This window comes from Pelobates fuscus, chromosome 2, assembly GCF_036172605.1.
Source record: "Pelobates fuscus isolate aPelFus1 chromosome 2, aPelFus1.pri, whole genome shotgun sequence".
Taxonomy (NCBI): Eukaryota; Metazoa; Chordata; class Amphibia; order Anura; family Pelobatidae; genus Pelobates; species Pelobates fuscus.
Window position 1 is genome coordinate 370267286 of NC_086318.1, and position 19952 is coordinate 370287237.

Sequence of the window (19952 nt, forward strand, 5' to 3'; positions counted from 1 at the left end):
TCCCTGTTTTCACCCATCTAGGGAGCAAGATGGGTGTCTTCCTTGAACGCCAAGAGGTTGTTCAAGGTGATCCTTTACATCCTGATGTAGTAACTCTGGTCAGGAGGCTGAAGGATCAGCTTAAAGTTCGCCTACGTGAGCGATTGGATAATTCTCCTGAACTGATGCTAGCTTGCCTGTGTGATCCAAGGATTAAGGGAAAGCTTGCACTCAGATCCAATAACTTAACAAATTGGAGGGAGAAACTGATCCAGAGGGTGTGTGACTGGCAGCAAAAGAGGGGAATGCTGTATGAGGGAGTAGTTCAGCAGGAGGCTGAGATGTCGGCCACTTCTTGCAGAAGCAGTGGCACTACCACCACCACCACACAACTGAGTGGAGCAGCTGCATTTTGGGAAGAGTTGCTTGAGGATATAGTTGGACCCACTGAGAGTGCTAGCAGCAGACAGGAGAGCACTGCCTCAGAAATGGTCAGAGCGTACCTCTCTGAACCTCCTTTGCCCCATAATGTCGACCCTCTTAGCTATTGGGATGAGAAGAAGAGTGTGTGGCCTGCACTCTCATTGGTTGCGCAGGAGCTGCTTTCATGTCCGCCAACCACTGTCCCAAGTGAGCGTGTGTTTTCGGTAACCGGTAATATACTGAATCCACAGCGCTCACAAATGTCACCTCATCTCATGGAGCAGATTGCCTTTCTTAAATTTAATCTGCCTAAATTGGGGTACCCTGCTCTACACTTTGACTGTAATTGAGCTTAGGGTTTCTCAAATTTCTTTCTAGTTATATGGTTGTGTAGTGGATGATGTGTATGGTTGTGTAGTGGATGATGTGTATGGTTGTGTAGTGGATGATGTGTGTGGTTGTGTAGTGGATGATGTGTGTGGTTGTGTAGTGGATGATGTGTGTGGTTGTGTAGTGGATGATGTGTATGGTTGTGTAGTGGATGATGTGTGTGGTTGTGTAGTGGATGATGTGTGTGGTTGTGTAGTGGATGATGTGTGTGTGGTTGTGTAGTGGATGATGTGTATGGTTGTGTAGTGGATGATGTGTATGGTTGTTTAGTGGATGATGTGTATGGTTGTGTAGTGGATGATGTGTGTGGTTGTGTAGTGGATGATGTGTGTTGTTGTGTAGTGGATGCTGTTTGTCTGTTTGATGTGTGTGTGTGTGTGTGTGTGTGTGTTGGATGTGTGACAAATGCTGCTGGGATTATTTTTTTTTAATGTAGAATTTGTATAATTAAAAAAAAAAAAGTATTTCCCCCTCCTTGCCTCTTAACTGTAGCCTGTAGTTGGGGCAGCAAAGAGGAGCCCAGCAGACTCCCTCCACGTTCTCCCTCCTGCCAGCCACTGCTCTATGCGAGCCCAGCATGCTCTGCGTACTCCCTTAGCTACTGAGCTCTTGTTCCTGATCCTGCTTCCCTCTACAGAAGGAAGAGGTTCACCCACTAGAACCTGGTCATAAGTCCAGGGTGGATAGCAGACAGAGTGATTCCAGCCCAGCAGCGGCGGTTCATGAAGTCAGCGGTACTCATGGTGTCTACGGTGTTGATGGTCCTTTGGTGAGCGCTAGGAGCAACGTTTTTGGGGAGGGGGGCAGTAATGTATTGTGGAGGGGACAGTAATGTATTGGGGAGGGGGGCAGTAATGTATTTGGGGAAGGGGGCAGTAATGTATTGGGGAGGGGAGTAATGTATTTGGGGAGGGGGGCAGTAATGTATTGGGGAGGGTGCAGTTATGTATTGGGGAGGGTGCAGTTATGTATTGGGGAGGGGGGGCAGTAATGTATTTGGGGAAGGGGGCAGTAATGTATTGGGGAGGGGAGTAATGTATTTGGGGAGGGGGGCAGTAATGTATTGGGGAGGGGGCAGTAATGTATTGGGGAGGGGGCAGTAATGTATTGGGGAGGGGGGGCAGTAATGTATTTGGGGAAGGGGGCAGTAATGTATTGGGGAGGGGAGTAATGTATTTGGGGAGGGGGGCAGTAATGTATTGGGGAGGGGAGTAATGTATTTGGGGAGGGGGGCAGTAATGTATTGGGGAGGGGGCAGTAATGTATTGGGGAGGGGGGGCAGTAATGTATTTGGGGAAGGGGGCAGTAATGTATTGGGGAGGGTGCAGTTATGTATTTGGGGAGGGGCAGTAATGTATTGGGGAGGGTGCAGTAATGTATTGGGGAGGGGAGTAATGTATTTGGGGAGGGGGGCAGTAATGTATTGGGGAGGGTGCAGTTATGTATTTGGGGAGGGGCAGTAATGTATTGGGGAGGGTGCAGTAATGTATTGGGGAGGGGAGTAATGTATTGGGGAGGGGGCAGTAATGTATTGGGGAGGGGAGTAATGTATTGGGGAGGGGGCAGTAATGTATTGGGGAGGGGGGGCAGTAATGTATTTGGGGAAGGGGGCAGTAATGTATTGGGGAGGGGGCAGTAATGTATTGGGGAGGGGGGGCAGTAATGTATTTGGGGAAGGGGGCAGTAATGTATTGGGGAGGGTGCAGTTATGTATTTGGGGAGGGGCAGTAATGTATTGGGGAGGGTGCAGTAATGTATTGGGGAGGGGAGTAATGTATTTGGGGAGGGGGGCAGTAATGTATTGGGGAGGGTGCAGTTATGTATTTGGGGAGGGGCAGTAATGTATTGGGGAGGGTGCAGTAATGTATTGGGGAGGGTGCAGTAATGTATTGGGGAGGGGGGCAGTAATGTATTGGGGAGGGTGCAGTTATGTATTTGGGGAGGGGCAGTAATGTATTGGGGAGGGTGCAGTAATGTATTGGGGAGGGTGCAGTAATGTATTGGGGAGGGGGGGCAGTAATGTATTTGGGGAAGGGGGCAGTAATGTATTGGGGAGGGGAGTAATGTATTGGGGAGGGGGCAGTAATGTATTGGGGAGGGGGGGCAGTAATGTATTTGGGGAAGGGGGCAGTAATGTATTGGGGAGGGGGGGCAGTAATGTATTTGGGGAAGGGGGCAGTAATGTATTGGGGAGGGGAGTAATGTATTGGGGAGGGGGCAGTAATGTATTGGGGAGGGGGGGCAGTAATGTATTTGGGGAAGGGGGCAGTAATGTATTGGGGAGGGGGCAGTAATGTATTGGGGAGGGGGGGCAGTAATGTATTTGGGGAAGGGGGCAGTAATGTATTGGGGAGGGGAGTAATGTATTTTGGGAGGGGGGGCAGTAATGTATTGGGGAGGGGGGGCAGTAATGTATTGGGGAGGGCAGTAATGTATTTGGTGAGGGGCAGTAATGTATTTGGGGAGGGGGGCAGTAATGTATTGGGGAGGGGGCAGTAATGTATTGGGGAGGGGGGGCAGTAATGTATTTGGGGAAGGGGGCAGTAATGTATTGGGGAGGGGGGGCAGTAATGTATTTGGGGAAGGGGGCAGTAATGTATTGGGGAGGGGAGTAATGTATTGGGGAGGGGGCAGTAATGTATTGGGGAGGGGGGGCAGTAATGTATTTGGGGAAGGGGGCAGTAATGTATTGGGGAGGGGGCAGTAATGTATTGGGGAGGGGGGGCAGTAATGTATTTGGGGAAGGGGGCAGTAATGTATTGGGGAGGGGAGTAATGTATTTTGGGAGGGGGGGCAGTAATGTATTGGGGAGGGGGGGCAGTAATGTATTGGGGAGGGCAGTAATGTATTTGGTGAGGGGCAGTAATGTATTTGGGGAGGGGGGCAGTAATGTATTGGGGAGGGGGCAGTAATGTATTGGGGAGGGTGCAGTTATGTATTTGGGGAGGGGCAGTAATGTATTGGGGAGGGTGCAGTAATGTATTGGGGAGGGGGCAGTAATGTATTGGGGAGGGAGGGCAGTAATATATTGGGGGGCAGTAATGTATTGGGGAGGGGAACAAGGGGGTCAGCAATGTATTAGGGGAGGGGGGTCAGCAGTATATTAGAGCAGGGGGGTGACAGCAGTATATTAGGGGGAGGGGGGCCAGCAGTGTATTGGATAGGGGGAGGGGGGATGAGAAAGATCTGACTTGGGAATTTGAGATGAGGCAATGATTACATTTTTTACATTGATATTTGTGGCCCAATTAATATTTTATATCTATGGGTTAATCTCATAAGAGCAGACATTAGACTGTGAGAGTAGGACCTGCCAAAGATTGGGTACATTGACGTTGTGGCAGGCTTATGCAATGTATGATCATATAATGTAACTAAATCCCCATTATTTTTATTTGCCTAGATTAGGTGTTTTTAAAAAAACTTTTAAAAACTAATAAAATCTGTCAACATTGAAGTTGCTGTTTAGTAGATAGGAGAGTGCGCTGGATCTTGTGTATTGTTTATTGTATAATATGGCCCCCAGCAGCACTCCATTTAAGCATGTTCAGGTGAGTGCAACCGTCCCCCATGTTTCATATATATATATATATATATATTTGGGAGTCTAGCCAACTCCTTGGTTTTGCACCCCTCCCTGTTACAGGTGCCTCATCTCATGTCCCTATTTAGCCTTGTACTGCAGGGAGTCTCAGATGGAATTTTTTCCCAAGTTAGTTTGTTAATCTCATTAGAGCAGACATTAGACTGTTAGAGTAGGACCTGCCAAAGATGGGGTACATTGACGTTGTGGCAGGCTTATGCAATGTATGATCATATAATGTAACTAAACCACCATTATTTTTATTTGCCTAGATTAGGTGTTTTTAAAAAAAACTTTTACAAACTAATAAAATCTGTCAACATTGAAGTTCCTGTTTAGTGGATAGGAGAGTGCGCTGGATCTTGTGTATTGTTTATTGTATGTATTGTAATGTGCACACTTCCTTTAAGTCCCGCCGGAAACTGGAACCTGAAATTGAAGTTCCAGTACCGCGTTGCGCGCTGAACACCGGCCCGCGCTTCAAGACAGGTAAGTAAATATGGTATATCGGCGTATAACACGCACACATCATTTCCCACCTATATTCAGGGAGAAAAAGTGCGTGTTATATGCCGATAAATACGGTATATTTTTCGTTCAAGTTTGTTTGTGTGTGTGTATATGTAATGTATATGTATATGTATATGTATATGTATATGTGTATATATATATATATATATATATATATATATATATATACACACACACCATTAAAGAAAAGAGGAGTCAGAAGTTGTAATCTAATATTTTTTTTTATTAGAAAAGCAAGTGGGAGAAGCAACGAAGCAGAGAAAGCCCAGGTTGTTAGGAGCAGTCCTGGGAGGATATAGTGCAGAGGAGAATAACCAATGTATATTCAGGGGAAGGATAGGGAAAACCAGGAGAAAATTGAGAATATAACAACCTATAATGAACAGCGTCAGTTGTGTTCACATTGTGGATGATAATGAGAAATAAACATCTGAGTGCATTATTCCCGCAGATATCTATTCATCATCATCATCCCTTCTGGGAAGACCCTGCGCACGTTGTTCACGAACTAGGCTATCTACATCAGCAAGGGTTATGCCCAAATTATGGGCAGCTTGCGCGCGCATTAAAATGCACTCTTCCTCCCTCATTTCCATGAAGCGCTGACCATTTTGCTGCAAGCAAACCATTGCTGATGTAAATTGCCTAACGCCCTCATTCAAAATGCTTGACATGGAGCGTACCTCGGTTACCACATTCTGCAAAAGTTCTCGCAGATATTCCCTATCCTGCTGTATGGACGTGTCCGGTTCAGCTTGACGAGCCGGGCTCGTCGCATACAGCGCAGCCATCGTTGGAGGAAGTTGCGGCAACTGTTCTTCGGCCACTGATGTCTCTGAATCAGGATCCACTGCTGTTAGGGTAATGGTACCCTCCTCTTGCAGGGGGAGAGTACCATCAGAACCTATAAGGGAAAACAGAGAAAGAACATTGTTAGCATGTGTCATATGTTGCAATGCTTACTATTATCTGTACAACAATATTATTTAAACTTGGAAATAAGATATATGCAGTCATGCTATTAATTTAATATTATGTCTATGTATAGTTATGCATCTTTGTCCCCCCTAGCCCTTTTTCAGTCTATTTGTGGCCTCTCAACGCATTTCTTTGTGCCCACCTCCCTTTCCTTCGAATCTCACTACATGTATCGTGTCCGAGCGTCCCCAGGTAGAGAATCTCCTGTTTCTTCTGCATGACAGGAAGTTGAGTGCAACAATCAGCTTCCTGTCATGCAAAAGAAACAGGAGATTCTCTACCTGGGGACACTCGGACACGATACATGTAGTGAGATTAGAAGGAAAGGGAGGTGGGCACAAAGAAATGCGTTGAGAGGCCAAGTAGATGGTACAGAAGATCATCCACGTGGTACACTCAGCCACAGTACATAAAGTTAACAGAAGGAGAGGAGCGATGTGCGCCCCCCCACCCCTGCTGGTCACCCAGACATTGAGCCCCCTGGCCAGTGCGCCCTAGGTAGACGGCTAGTTTGCCTAGCGGTCGACCCGGCCCTGATTGTTACATAAACTAGTATGCATGTAAAGAAAATGTGTACAGTTAAAGCATTTTTTACTTACGCTCAGCAGTGGATCCCTGTTCCTGGACACCAGTGGCCGGCTGTTGGAGGGAAACCACACTCATACGTGGTGAAGGAACATCGACAAGTTGCGGATGGTCTGAAATACATGTATGTGATAAATTAACTTCATATACAGTAAAATCATACGTGTGTGTGTATGTTTAAATGCACGCACACACACACACATATATAACATTCATCTTACAATGCTATGCAAATACTTACCAGAGGAAAGTGAAGCCAGGCGCATTTCCAGGGAGACAGGAGGTGAACCTGCTGCCCTGCTCTCCATGGAGACCACATCTCCTGCAGTTCCTGGTGCCTCTTCAGGGGATTGAGGGGCTTGCACTGATGGCATAGAAAACACAAATTGGAGGGTTAACACAAGAAAACTGATATATGTACATTTTGACTGACAAATATGAATTTAAAGGAGCACTATAGGCACCCAGACCACTTCAGCTCAATGAAGTGGTCTGGATGCCAGGTCCCTCTAGTTTAAAGCCTGCAGCTGAAAACATAGCAGTTCTAGAGAAACTGCTGTTTCACTGAGGGTTAATCCAGCCTCTAGTGCCTGTCTCACTGACAGCCACTAGAGGCGTTTCTGCGATTCTCACTGTGAAAATTACAGTGAGAAGATGCTGGAAGTCCATAGGATAGCATTGAGTAATGCTTTCCTGTGGGCGGTTTGAATGCGTGCACGGCTCTTGCTGCGCATTCGGAGCTGACGTCGGCAGAGAGAGGAGTGTTCCCCAGCGCCGAGGGAGCCCGGTGCTGGAGAAAGGTAAGTGGCTGAAGTGGGAAGGGCACCACGAGAGTGGGGGGGACCTAATTACCCTATAGTGCCAGGAAAACGAGTTTCTTTTATTGGCACTATAGTGGTCCTTTAACAACATACCTTCAGATGTTTCAGTGCCAGTTGTCCCCTCAATCCCAAGGATGTTGTCTCTTCCCAGGAACTGCAGGAGCTCCTCTTCATAGGGCAGCAGGTTCGGTTCTTTGTCTTGTGAACCACCTCCTGTCTTCCTGGAGGCGGCTGCTGCCTTCACCTTCCTCTTCACCATCCGCCTGATGTCGTAGTAACTGCAATGACATGTGTGATTGATTAATTACTTTAATATGTTTCTATATATATGTATACCGACATGTTTAAAGGGATACTATAGGCACCCAGAACAATTCTGCACATTGAAGTGGTCTGGGTTCAGTGTCCCAATTATTGCAACTGCAATAATTATCTTTAGGGGTTAACTCCACCTCTTGTGGATGTCTGATGGATGTGTCGCGCGCATGCACAGTACACCCATCCGATTGCTATATCTGAATGGTAGTACTTTGTGTGCTGTCATTCTCATTATCCCTGCACTGACTGAGTACTACCATTTTCATTATCCATGCACTGACAGTCAGTGCAGGAATAAATGAGAATGACAGAACGCAGTCAGTGCAGGGATAATGAGAATGGTAGTACTTTGTGTGCTGTAATTCTCATTATCCCTGCACTGACTAAGTACTACCATTCCCATTATCCCTGCACTGACTGAGTGAGTACTACCATTTTCATTATCCCTGCACTGACTGTCAGTGCAGGGATAATGAGAATGTTAGTACTTTGTGTGCTGTCATTCTCATTATCCCTGCACTAAGTCATACTGTTACAAATTGCTATTTGTAACTGGCCCTTTAAATGATAAATTGCCCTGCTTCCCTGGATTGTGTAGAAGCCTATTTGCCAGCCTCCTTCCTCATGACTATGGCCCCTGGAAGATTGTGCCCCTGAAAACTTATGGACTTTTATTGGGTGTGTATGGCCCTTTAAGAACCGTCTGGGGGACATATTGTGACTTTGCTGAACAATGTCCCTTTAAGACTATGTCCCCAGACCTGTAAAATAACTTGCCCCTGGCTTTCCCCCACTTGGTTCAGTAAATATGGCTTACTGAACCAAGTATTACACAGGCAGACCACCCAGAAGCTAAAGTGTGCAGGCAATTTACCTCCCAGGCTGTGAGGTTACTGCAGGTTAATTGCACGTGGCGGCGGCCATCTTGGTTTCCTCGAATGCGGTCAGCGGTGTATGCTAAAGATTCTGTGGAACTGAAATCGGCTACACATTTTGCCGAACACCGCTGACCCTTACCTTCTCCCATACTGAACTTGCAGCTCCAGAGACTAAGTCCCGTTCGAAATGGGACTTAGTCGTTTTTTCGCATGAAATTGACCGACCGCACAGCCCAAATCTATGGAACTGTTTTGGGCAGGAAATTGTGCTTGCGGTCGGTCATAAAGGGACCTCCAGCTAACTTTTGATCCACTGGGGGGATTTGGCTGATTTTTGGAAGTGTTTATGTTTGATGTATGCTGAGTCTGACTGTCAGTGCAGGGATAATGAGAATGGTAGTACTTTGTGTGCTGTCATTCTCATTATCCCTGCACTGACTTAAGTACTACCATTCCCATTATCCCTGCACTGACTAAGTACTACCATTCCCATTATCCCTGCACTGACTGAGTGAGTACTACCATTTTCATTATCCCTGCACTGACTGTCAGTACTACCATTCTCATTATCCCTGCACTGACTAAGTACTACCATCCTCATTATCCCTGCACTGACTAAGTACTACCATCCTCATTATCCCTGCACTGACAGTCAGTGCAGGAATAAATGAGAATGACAGAACGCAGTCAGTGCAGGGATAATGAGAATGGTAGTACTTAAGTCAGTGCAGGGATAATGAGAATGACAGCACACAAAGTACTACCATTCTCATTATCCCTGCACTGACAGTCAGTGCATGGATAATGAGAATGAAGGAACACGAAGTACTATCATTCTCATTATCCCTGCACTGACAGTCAGTGCATGGATAATGAAAATGGTAGTACTCAGTCAGTGCAGGGATAATGGGAATGGTAGTACTTAGTCAGTGCAGGGATAATGAGAATGGCAGCACACAAAGTACTACCATTCTCATTATCCCTACACTGACTGAGTACTACCATTCTCATTATCCCTACACTGACTGAGTACTACCATTCTCATTATCCCTGCACTGACTGAGTACTACCATCCTCATTATCCCTGCACTGACTGAGTACTACCATCCTCATTATCCCTGCACTGACAGTCAGTGCAGGAATAAATGAGAATGACAGAACGCAGTCAGTGCAGGGATAATGAGAATGGTAGTACTTTGTGTGCTGTAATTCTCATTATCCCTGCACTGACTAAGTACTACCATTCCCATTATCCCTGCACTGACTGAGTGAGTACTACCATTTTCATTATCCCTGCACTGACAGTCAGATAATGAGAATGGTAGTACTTTGTGTGCTGTCATTCTCATTATCCCTGCACTGACTGCGTTCTGTCATTCTCATTTATTCCTGCACTGACTGTCAGTGCAGGGATAATGAGGATGGTAGTACTCAGTCAGTGCAGGGATATTGACGATGGTAGTACTCAGTCAGTGCAGGGATAATGAGAATGTTAGTACTTTGTGTGCTGTCATTCTCATTATCCCTGCACTAAGTCATACTGTTACAAATTGCTATTTGTAACTGGCCCTTTAAATGATAAATTGCCCTGCTTCCCTGGATTGTGTAGAAGCCTATTTGCCAGCCTCCTTCCTCATGACTATGGCCCCTGGAAGATTGTGCCCCTGAAAACTTATGGACTTTTATTGGGTGTGTATGGCCCTTTAAGAACCGTCTGGGGGACATATTGTGACTTTGCTGAACAATGTCCCTTTAAGACTATGTCCCCAGACCTGTAAAATAACTTGCCCCTGGCTTTCTCCCACTTGGTTCAGTAAATAGGGCTTACTGAACCAAGTACCACACAGGCAGACCACCCAGAAGTTAAAGTGTGCAGGCAATTTACCTCCCAGGCTGTGAGGTTACTGCAGGTTAATTGCACGTGGCGGCGGCCATCTTGGTTTCCTCAAATGCGGTCAGCGGTGTATGCTAAAGATTCTGTGGAACTGAAATCGGCTACACATTCTGCCGAACACCGCTGACCCTTACCTTCTCCCATACGGAACTTGCAGCTCCAGAGACTAAGTCCCGTTCGAAATGGGACTTAGTCGTTTTTTCGCATGAAATTGACCGACCGCACAGCCCAAATCTATGGAACTGTTTTGGGCAGGAAATTGTGCTTGCGGTCGGTCATAAAGGACTTCCAGCTAACTTTTGATCCACTGGGGGGATTTGGAAGGGTTTATGTTTGATGTATGCTGAGTCTGACTGTCAGTGCAGGGATAATGAGAATGGTAGTACTTTGTGTGCTGTCATTCTCATTATCCCTGCACTGACTTAAGTACTACCATTCCCATTATCCCTGCACTGACTAAGTACTACCATTCCCATTATCCCTGCACTGACTGAGTACTAACATTTTCATGTTTTTTTCCCTCTATGTGCTTAAGTGACCCAACCCTCACTTTTAAAAGACTTAAAAGCATAGCTGCCACTGGTGGGGGTGGGGGTGTAGCAAAAGCACATGGAGGAAAAAAAAAGTTTTAAAAAACATGGCATAAAGAAAATTATTTTTAGGAATATAAGTGCACTTACCGTTTCTTCACCACCTCCTGGGTGCGGTTGTTCCCTCCAACAGTGTTCACCGATGCCGCAATCTTCCTCCACATTTTGTTTTTTCTTGCTCTAGAAGTATTTTTGGCTGCTCCCCCAAATATACATTGGTAGTACTGGCAAAGCTTGTTTACCAGTACTTTATTCTCCTCTGCACCAAAGCTGTCAGCATATTTACTCTTCCTCCCAGGACATGCTACTTTTAAAATCCTTGGCTCTCTCTGCTTCTTCTTGCTTCTCCCACTTGCTTCTCCTTGATCTTGGCCAGAAGGGCCAATGCCCCCCTCCACTATATCCATAGCTGAATCACTAGAGGAGCTGGAGGAGGACATGACCACTTCTGGCAAGGTCCCAATAAAAATGACTAAAATGGCTGACACAGGGTAGTGGGCTGGCTGAGCTCCAAAATGGCTGAATGGCTGGCCTATAGAAAATCTGGATAGATTTTGCATTGAAGTTGATACTTTTATTTTTTACAGTTTTGTCTGGCAGTATGTAAAAGCCCATTTAATTGGCTCCTACTTTCCCACTCTCTGCTAAAATGATACTGTGTTGCCAGTACCACCTGTCAGGGAAGCATGACTCATGTCTGAAGCCAAAAAAAACCTAGACACTAGACAGTACACCCCTATAGTTGAACTAGATGACCTATTGACACAGTAAGATGTAGGTATCCCTATGCTAAGCAATGAAGCATTACTGATGCAGGTTATTAACAATCATTAACAATCAATATTGAAAGAATATAATATAACCAACGACACAGAGTTAGTAGAGCTTAATTCAGTAACTTAACTCAGTATATGCCGTAGTGTTGATGACGGCAAACACCAGAATATCATCCCCGGCCGTTACCGGTCTCTATTTCCTGAACGCATAACGCTTCCAAAAATTTTACTAATCTTCGTCCACCCATCTCACCACCTAACCACATAATCCTCTGATCATCTAAATGTCTATGGTGTCCTCCATGGTATATATATGTAGTCAGTCACTCATGTTGTGTAACTAATCTATAATCTGTAACCATTACAAAGTTGACAGGGTAGGATCTTGTGAACCTAAAGCCGTAAACTTATGTTTTTGTGAATATGTTTCCTTGCGCAATCACACTGGATGTATATGCTGTACTGGATTATATATTTGATGTATGTTCCCCTTTTTTCCTCCTTCTTCCCTTCTGTACCCCCCTACTGAAAATCTAGATAAAATACAAGTTGAAAAAAAAAACTAAGCAAAAGCAAAGCAATGCATTGCATTTGCAATGTCATTCGCCATGCGAATGACTATAGTAAGTGGTGTTCGGTAGTTTACTAATAGAGCCAATTCATTTTCATGCGAATGGCAGCGTTCGTACATTTGAACATTCGGGAGTTTTAGGCGTAAATTAAACGAAATTACGAAATACACTACAGCATTCAATGCCATGTTGTTAGAGAAATGTATGTTCCCCTTTTTTCCTCCTTCTTCCCTTCTGTACCCCCCTACTGAAAATCTCAATAAAATACACGTTGAAAAGAAAAACTAAGCAAAAGCAAAGCAATGCATTGCATTTGCAATGTCATTCGCCATGCGAATGACTATAGTAAGTGGTGTTCGGTAGTTTACTAATAGAGCCAATTCATTTTCATGCGAATGGCAGCGTTCGTACATTTGAACATTCGGGAGTTTTAGGCGTAAATTAAACGAAATTACGAAATACACTACAGCATTCAATGCCATGTTGTTAGAGAAATGTATGTTCCCCTTTTTTCCTCCTTCTTCCCTTCTGTACCCCCCTACTGAAAATCTCAATAAAATACACGTTGAAAAGAAAAACTAAGCAAAAGCAAAGCAATGCATTGCATTTGCAATGTCATTCGCCATGCGAATGACTATAGTAAGTGGTGTTCGGTAGTTTACTAATAGAGCCAATTCATTTTCATGCGAATGGCAGCGTTCGTACATTTGAACATTCGGGAGTTTTAGGCGTAAATTAAACGAAATTACGAAATACAGCATTCAATGCCATGTTGTTAGAGAAATGTTCAACATTTGAAACGAATGGTTTTACTGAGTTCGGTTGAAGCTATTCGGTATTTAGGGATTAGGGAACATAGTGTTATGAATATGAATGAATTCATTTGGTTCAATTAAATGAACAAGCCGAATGAACGAACGAGTTTATCCGAAACGAAAATACTAACGAATATCGTACGAAAACGAATGAAAGAATTGACGAATTTCGGTTCTGACTAAACTACTTTATTTTTCGTACGAATACATTCGTACGAAACGAAAAGTTCTGAAATGCCCAAGTCTAGTTATTTCTATTATTTAGTGATTGTCTGTGTGCATTTCTATTCATCATGTTTGTGTTGTAATTATGTTTCGTCCATGCCTTTTAGTTTAGGTACATACTAGGTCTTCATAAGATCTGTAGACTTTGTTTATTCATCAGGTATTATAATGTGCAAGTGATATTGTATGGATATGACATCTTGCCTTGACAGTTTACTTTCACGATGTTTTCCTTTTTCTTGCAGTGTAATCTATTTTCTCTCTGGGCTTGACGATTAATTCTCTGGATGTGTCTGCTACAAGGCGGATTTGTTGGTTTCCTTGCTCTCCTGCTCGACCTCATCAAAGAACGAGGAAGTGGAAGAGCCTGCTTAGGGGTTTTATACTACTGTTGCTTTGTTCTGATTGGTTGTTTTGAAAAGTTCTGCTAACTGTTTCTTTGCTGCTGGAGGTTTCAGTAAAGAAGGTAAAGCAAATATTCGCCTCCTGTCTTTAATAAAATTTAGATTATTCCCTCACCGAGGCTAGAATAATCCCTAATTAAATAGGCCTATACAAAATTGCTATTCTAAGTATATTTTTTTCTCACATGTCCTAGTATGATGTAAGATATATGGATACAAAAAGGTTCCCACTAATCTAATTTTTACACGACACAAGGATAGGGCAGATCACAGCACCTAGAGGTCCCACAAAGTAGGTGGATCCTCCAAGGGGTAACCTATACCCAAACAAAAATTGGTCATAATATTGAAGTTAGGCATTACCCCAACTTGTTATTTTCCTTACTCATTAGTTTAAGGCATACATGACAAAGCCACATGCGCTGCATGGTTTCTGGGGTACCTCTTAGTGAAATTGGTGTGACATACTGAAATACTTTCATGAAACTAACACGGATTTGGGCCAACAAACCATTTCCTAATAAAAGAGATATATAGCTATTTAATTTTTGTTTTCCAAACGGAAATTAAATTAATATGTAAGGAAATAGGCACATGCAATATACAAATATAAAGTAACTTGAATTTCCATATAGCCACCCTTAACCTCTAATTGCAGTGTAAATACTAGATGATGTAGGTAAACCTGGGCAGTTTACTAGACTGGAATGTGTAATTACATGTAACAACTGGACTCATTTTACAATGGGAATCAAAAAGGGAAAATATAATAATAGACATATTAGTCATGTAAAGCTAATAAATTACTAGTCTAAGTTCCAAACATTAGGCACTAACCAAGATTCAGTGAATTCATGGACACGCCAACATTGATATATATATATGTAAACCATATATAGTATTGAAATAAACTTTTACTATGCAAATGAATATTCAATATCATATAGATCTCCTGAACAGAACAAACAAAGTTGTAGAAAAATAATACATTATGTTGGAAAATTGTTACATATAATTTATATCTTTTTCTGGCTTGTTCTTGTGTTTTTCCTTTTCTTTCTCTTTGAGAGAAGGAATGTATGTCATTTTATGACTTGATTGTTGTATGTTATAGTTATACGTACAATCAATTTAAAAAAAGAATAAAAGAGATCCTGGGAATAAAATCAAAGAAAAAGGTAACTTTTCTGTTGAAAAAAATCAGTATGTTAAGCCACGCCTACTCTCTTATTTATGCAAATGATTAAGTTCACATTTAAGAATATTTTACTCTAGAAATTGCTGTCATTTCAATTCTATTTTTTTTAAAAAAATTGATAGATATTGCAGTAATCATCTACAATATAAATCAAGGTTTAATAAAACTGATTTTTTGGAAAATGGAATATTAAATTATGATGTCACTTTAACCTTAATGCTTGTCTATTAACCAGGCATATTATTGACATGCAAGGTCATGTTGTGATTATAGCTCTATTGCTTATTGTTTAACAGCTTTTTCTATAGTAAGAAAAAGCTTTTATTTGTTCCAAAAATAGAATAGATATTTTAACATTTTACTTTCCATATCATTTTCTGTACATTGCTTTAATTGCTTGGATGTTTCATTTCACATAGTTAAAAGATATATAGAATTTCTCACACACTCATGGATAGTGTCCACATACAGTACTGTATAAATCTCAATTCGAAAAGTGATTGTGATAAAAAGTGAAATGACTTCCCTTAGCAATATAGGATATGCCCGAAGATTTCCTCCTATCTTCAATTCAACATGTGTATGGTATAGGGCTATTCCAAGCTAGGGAAATAAGAAATATATGGCATAGTGCAATACTGTATATATTATAATTGGATATATGAGCAAGTGACAAATGCTCACTCACACTTTGACATCCCAAGAAGTGCCTTCAGAAATATACTTGGTGTGTCTTCTTTGCTTCAAATACTTGGTAAATGTGAGTCTCACATAAAAAACAAAGTGCAAAAAAATAGATTGGATGACTGTATGAGTAAAGAGTAAAAAAAGCATTTATTACTTACATCAAAGTAAATAAAAGCAGGTAAATCAGTCCAACGCATTTCTTCCCTGTTAGGGACTTCCTCAGGGACAATCTTTAACAAAGATGATGAATAAAAATACATACAAACCTAGTTACAAACATCCCCTAATATATACCACCCCCAATCAGTCCCAATGATGGTTCTGCAGATGATTCCACTTCTCTTCAGCTGTTTTCCATTCAAATTTGAGTTACTTCCGGGTTTCGTGTATCCTGTGCGGTCACGTGACTTCCGTGATGACGTCATGAGTTCCAGCTATGCGTTCCACCTTCATTTCGGCTGTCACTCATAATGACAGGCTGAGATGTTGAAAAAAAGTCCAAAAAAGACTGTTTGTGAATAGAAATACAAATGGGGGGAGGGAACAAAAGGGAATGGCAAAGAGGTTAAAGAGATATTGCTAATTTGAAGGTTTTTTGAATAATCTTTATTTATAAAAGACAAAACAGGTTAAAGAGATATTAAAGTTTTTTTTTTAAATCAACTTTATTTATAAAAGACAAAACAAACACACCAATAACCTGTGTTTCTTACATTGATATATTTATATGTCAGTGTGCATGAATGCCTAACTCCATACTGCATAAGGCAGCATGCACACTGCATAATGTAATATGCACAAGCCAAGATATTCCAAATAATGCCATAAATGCATTAAAAAATGATTCTGCAAAAAATAAATGTATATTAAAAAATAATAATAATAAAAGATGTGTAATAATAAAACATGGTAGATTTTCTACCTATCAAGTAATTTAAGAAATGTTGTATTGTATGGTATTCACTTTATTTTACACCATAACTACTTTTCCTTTAACAATGTTTTTTACCTTCAACAAACTGGCACGGCCATGGGGACCAGGTTTGCCCCCAGCTATGCCAACATATACATGAGAGATTGGGAGACCAACTCCGTGTGGAGGGGGCATGGCTGGGTTGCAAACCTGGTCCTTTGGAAGCGTTTCATAGACGACGTTATCCTAATTTGGAAGGGAACCCAGAGTGAACTAGAAAAGTTCTTGAATTACATTAACATTAATAACTATAATTTAAAGTTCACACATACATTTGACACCAGAAGCATAAATTTTCTGGACATTACATTCTATATCAAAAACAATAAGGTTCAATCGAAGTGCTACTTCAAAGAGACAGAAGGGAACAGTTTTATTCACAAAAAGAGTTGCCATCATGAACATTGGCTAAATTCTATACCTAAAAGCCAACTAATCCGAATTAAAAGAAACTGTACCAATAATTATGATTATCAGGAACAAGCTAAACATTTATGTAATAAACTCATGTCCAAAAAATATGAAAGAAGTGTATTAGACAAGGAAATTAAGGAGACAGGAAGACTAGACAGAAAGGATCTAATTAAAAAGAAGAAAAGAGTCAAAGACAAGGGAGAAAATTTCAAATATGCATTTATCACGCAGTATAATACCCAACATCGAAAAATTAAAAATATTCTAAATAAGCACTGGGGAATGTTGCTTAAAGATCCGATTTTAGGAGAGACATTACCCAAACAGCCACTTTTGATTTTTAGGAAAGCAAAAAATTTGAAAAGCTTATTGGCTCCTAGCTATGCTTTAAAAAATAAACATGAAAATAAGAAAGGTGAAATAAAGGGTTTTAGCTCATGCAATCATTGTAAAGCCTGTTCGACACAGAGGCTTCTGAAAGCAACACATTTTAGAAGTTCGGTTACAGGTAGGGAATTTAACATCAAGACCAACATAAACCGTGATAGTAAAAATGTAATATACTTGCTACACTGCCCCTGTGGAAAGCAATACGTGGGACGCACGTGTAGAAAACTTAAAGAACGAATCCTGGAACATAAAAATAATATTAGAAAAAAATATGATAAACACTCAGTTCCCATGCATTGTAACTCATGTCCTAATTTTAGTTGGAAACATTTCCACTATATAGGTTTAGAAACAATTAATAATCATTGGAGGGGTGGCAATCTCATTAAAAGATTGGCACAGCGAGAATCGTATTGGATCAATATATTAAAAACCCTTCAACCAGGAGGACTAAATGCAGATATAGATCTGTGGTGCTTCTTAGAGTAATCCTTTTTTCCTCTGCTCTCTTTTCTTTTTCTTTTGTTCTCTATGGGTGGTGTATATTGTCATATATCCCTCTATATGTTTTTTGGTATTGAACAAGCCAAGAATCTATTCTATTTTTTCTTACCATCAAATATAGAGGAACGTTTCCTCTCAAAATTATAAATACTTGGTCTTCTAGTGGCATTAGATATGCCTTAATTTTAAAATTAGATGTTATAGATAGAAAATCTACCATGTTTTATTATTACACATCTTTTATTATTATTATTTTTTAATATACATTTATTTTTTGCAGAATCATTTTTTAATGCATTTATGGCATTATTTGGAATATCTTGGCTTGTGCATATTACATTATGCAGTGTGCATGCTGCCTTATGCAGTATGGAGTTAGGCATTCATGCACACTGACATATAAATATATCACTGTAAGAAACACAGGTTATTGGTGTGTTTGTTTTGTCTTTTATAAATAAAGTTGATTTAAAAAAAAAAACTTTAATATCTCTTTAACCTGTTTTGTCTTTTATAAATAAAGATTATTCAAAAAACCTTCAAATTAGCAATATCTCTTTAACCTCTTTGCCATTCCCTTTTGTACACTCCCCCCATTTGTATTTCTATTCAGAAACAGTCTTTTTTGGACTTTTTTTCAACATCTCAGCCTGTCATTATGAGTGACAGCCGAAATGAAGGTGGAACGCATAGCTGGAACGCATGACGTCATCACGGAAGTCACGTGACCGCACAGGATACACGAAACCCGGAAGTAACTCAAATTTGAATGGAAAACAGCTGAAGAGAAGTGGAATCATCTGCAGAACCATCATTGGGACTGATTGGGGGTGGTATATATTAGGGGATGTTTGTAACTATGTTTGTATGTATTTTTATTCATCATCTTTGTTAAAGATTGTCCCTGAGGAAGTCCCTAACAGGGAAGAAACGCGTTGGACTGATTTACCTGCTTTTATTTACTTTGATGTAAGTAATAAATGCTTTTTTTACTCTTTACTCATACAGTCATCCAATCTATTTTTTTGCACTTTGTTTTTTATGTGAGACTCACATGTACCAAGTATTTGAAGCAAAGAAGACACACCAAGTATATTTCTGAAGGCACTTCTTGGGATGTCAAAGTGTGAGTGAGCATTTGTCACTTGCTCATATATCCAATTATAATATATACAGTATTGCACTATGCCATATATTTCTTATTTCCCTAGCTTGGAATAGCCCTATACCATACACAAGTTCACATAGTTGTCAACTAGATTTGGGCACCTCCGAAATTTTTGTTTCGTATGAATGCATTTGTACGGAAAAAAATTGGTTTTGTCAGAAGAGAAATCTGTCCATTTTCCATTCATTTTCGATGGAAATTCATTCATTCATTAGGTGCGATTTAATTGAACCAGATGAATTTAACATAAAAATCAGTTCCCTCAATACCGAATAGCCTAAAATTAACAAAGTCAAACCATTAATTTCAAATTTCGTACATTGATCACAGCATGGCATTGAACAATGTTCTATTTCCCTGATTTTACGCCACAAACTCCTGAAATAACTCCCAAACCGCCAAATGCCCAAACGCTATCAATAGCATGAAAATGTATTGGCACTATTAGTAAACTCCCGAACACTCACTATACGCATTCGTATGCATTGCTTTTTGCTTAGTCTCTTGGGCTCATGAATCATCATGCTGCACTGACAGGTTGGAATTGGCAACACAATATCATTTTAGAAAGGAGTAGGAAAGTAGCCAATTAAATAGGCCTATACAAAATTGCTATTCTAAGTATATTTTTTTTCTCACATGTCCTAGTATGATGTAAGATATATGGATACAAAAAGGTTCCCACTAATCTAATTTTTATACGACACAAGGATAGGGCAGATCACAGCACCTAGAGGTCCCACAAAGTAGGTGGATCCTCCAAGGGGTAACCTATACCCAAACAAAAATTGGTCATAATATTGAAGTTAGGCATTACCCCAACTTGTTATTTTCCTTACTCATTAGTTTAAGGCAT

At 41.1% G+C, this 19952-nt stretch overlaps 1 long non-coding RNA gene and 2 other non-coding genes across 3 annotated transcripts; all 3 read right to left on the reverse strand.

Moving 5' to 3' along the window:
• Positions 1-5780: 5780 nt before the first annotated feature.
• On the reverse strand, positions 5781-6772 carry LOC134585914 (uncharacterized). Its single transcript, XR_010086556.1, has 3 exons — positions 6711-6772; positions 6484-6582; positions 5781-5810 (listed from the first exon to the last, which is right to left on the reverse strand). It is a non-coding gene; the product is annotated as an uncharacterized LOC134585914 (long non-coding RNA).
• Positions 6773-14021: 7249 nt separating this feature from the next.
• Positions 14022-14164, reverse strand: LOC134591616 (U12 minor spliceosomal RNA). The gene has a single exon (XR_010088363.1). It is a non-coding gene; the product is annotated as a U12 minor spliceosomal RNA (small nuclear RNA).
• Positions 14165-19809: 5645 nt separating this feature from the next.
• On the reverse strand, positions 19810-19952 carry LOC134591617 (U12 minor spliceosomal RNA). The gene has a single exon (XR_010088364.1). It is a non-coding gene; the product is annotated as a U12 minor spliceosomal RNA (small nuclear RNA).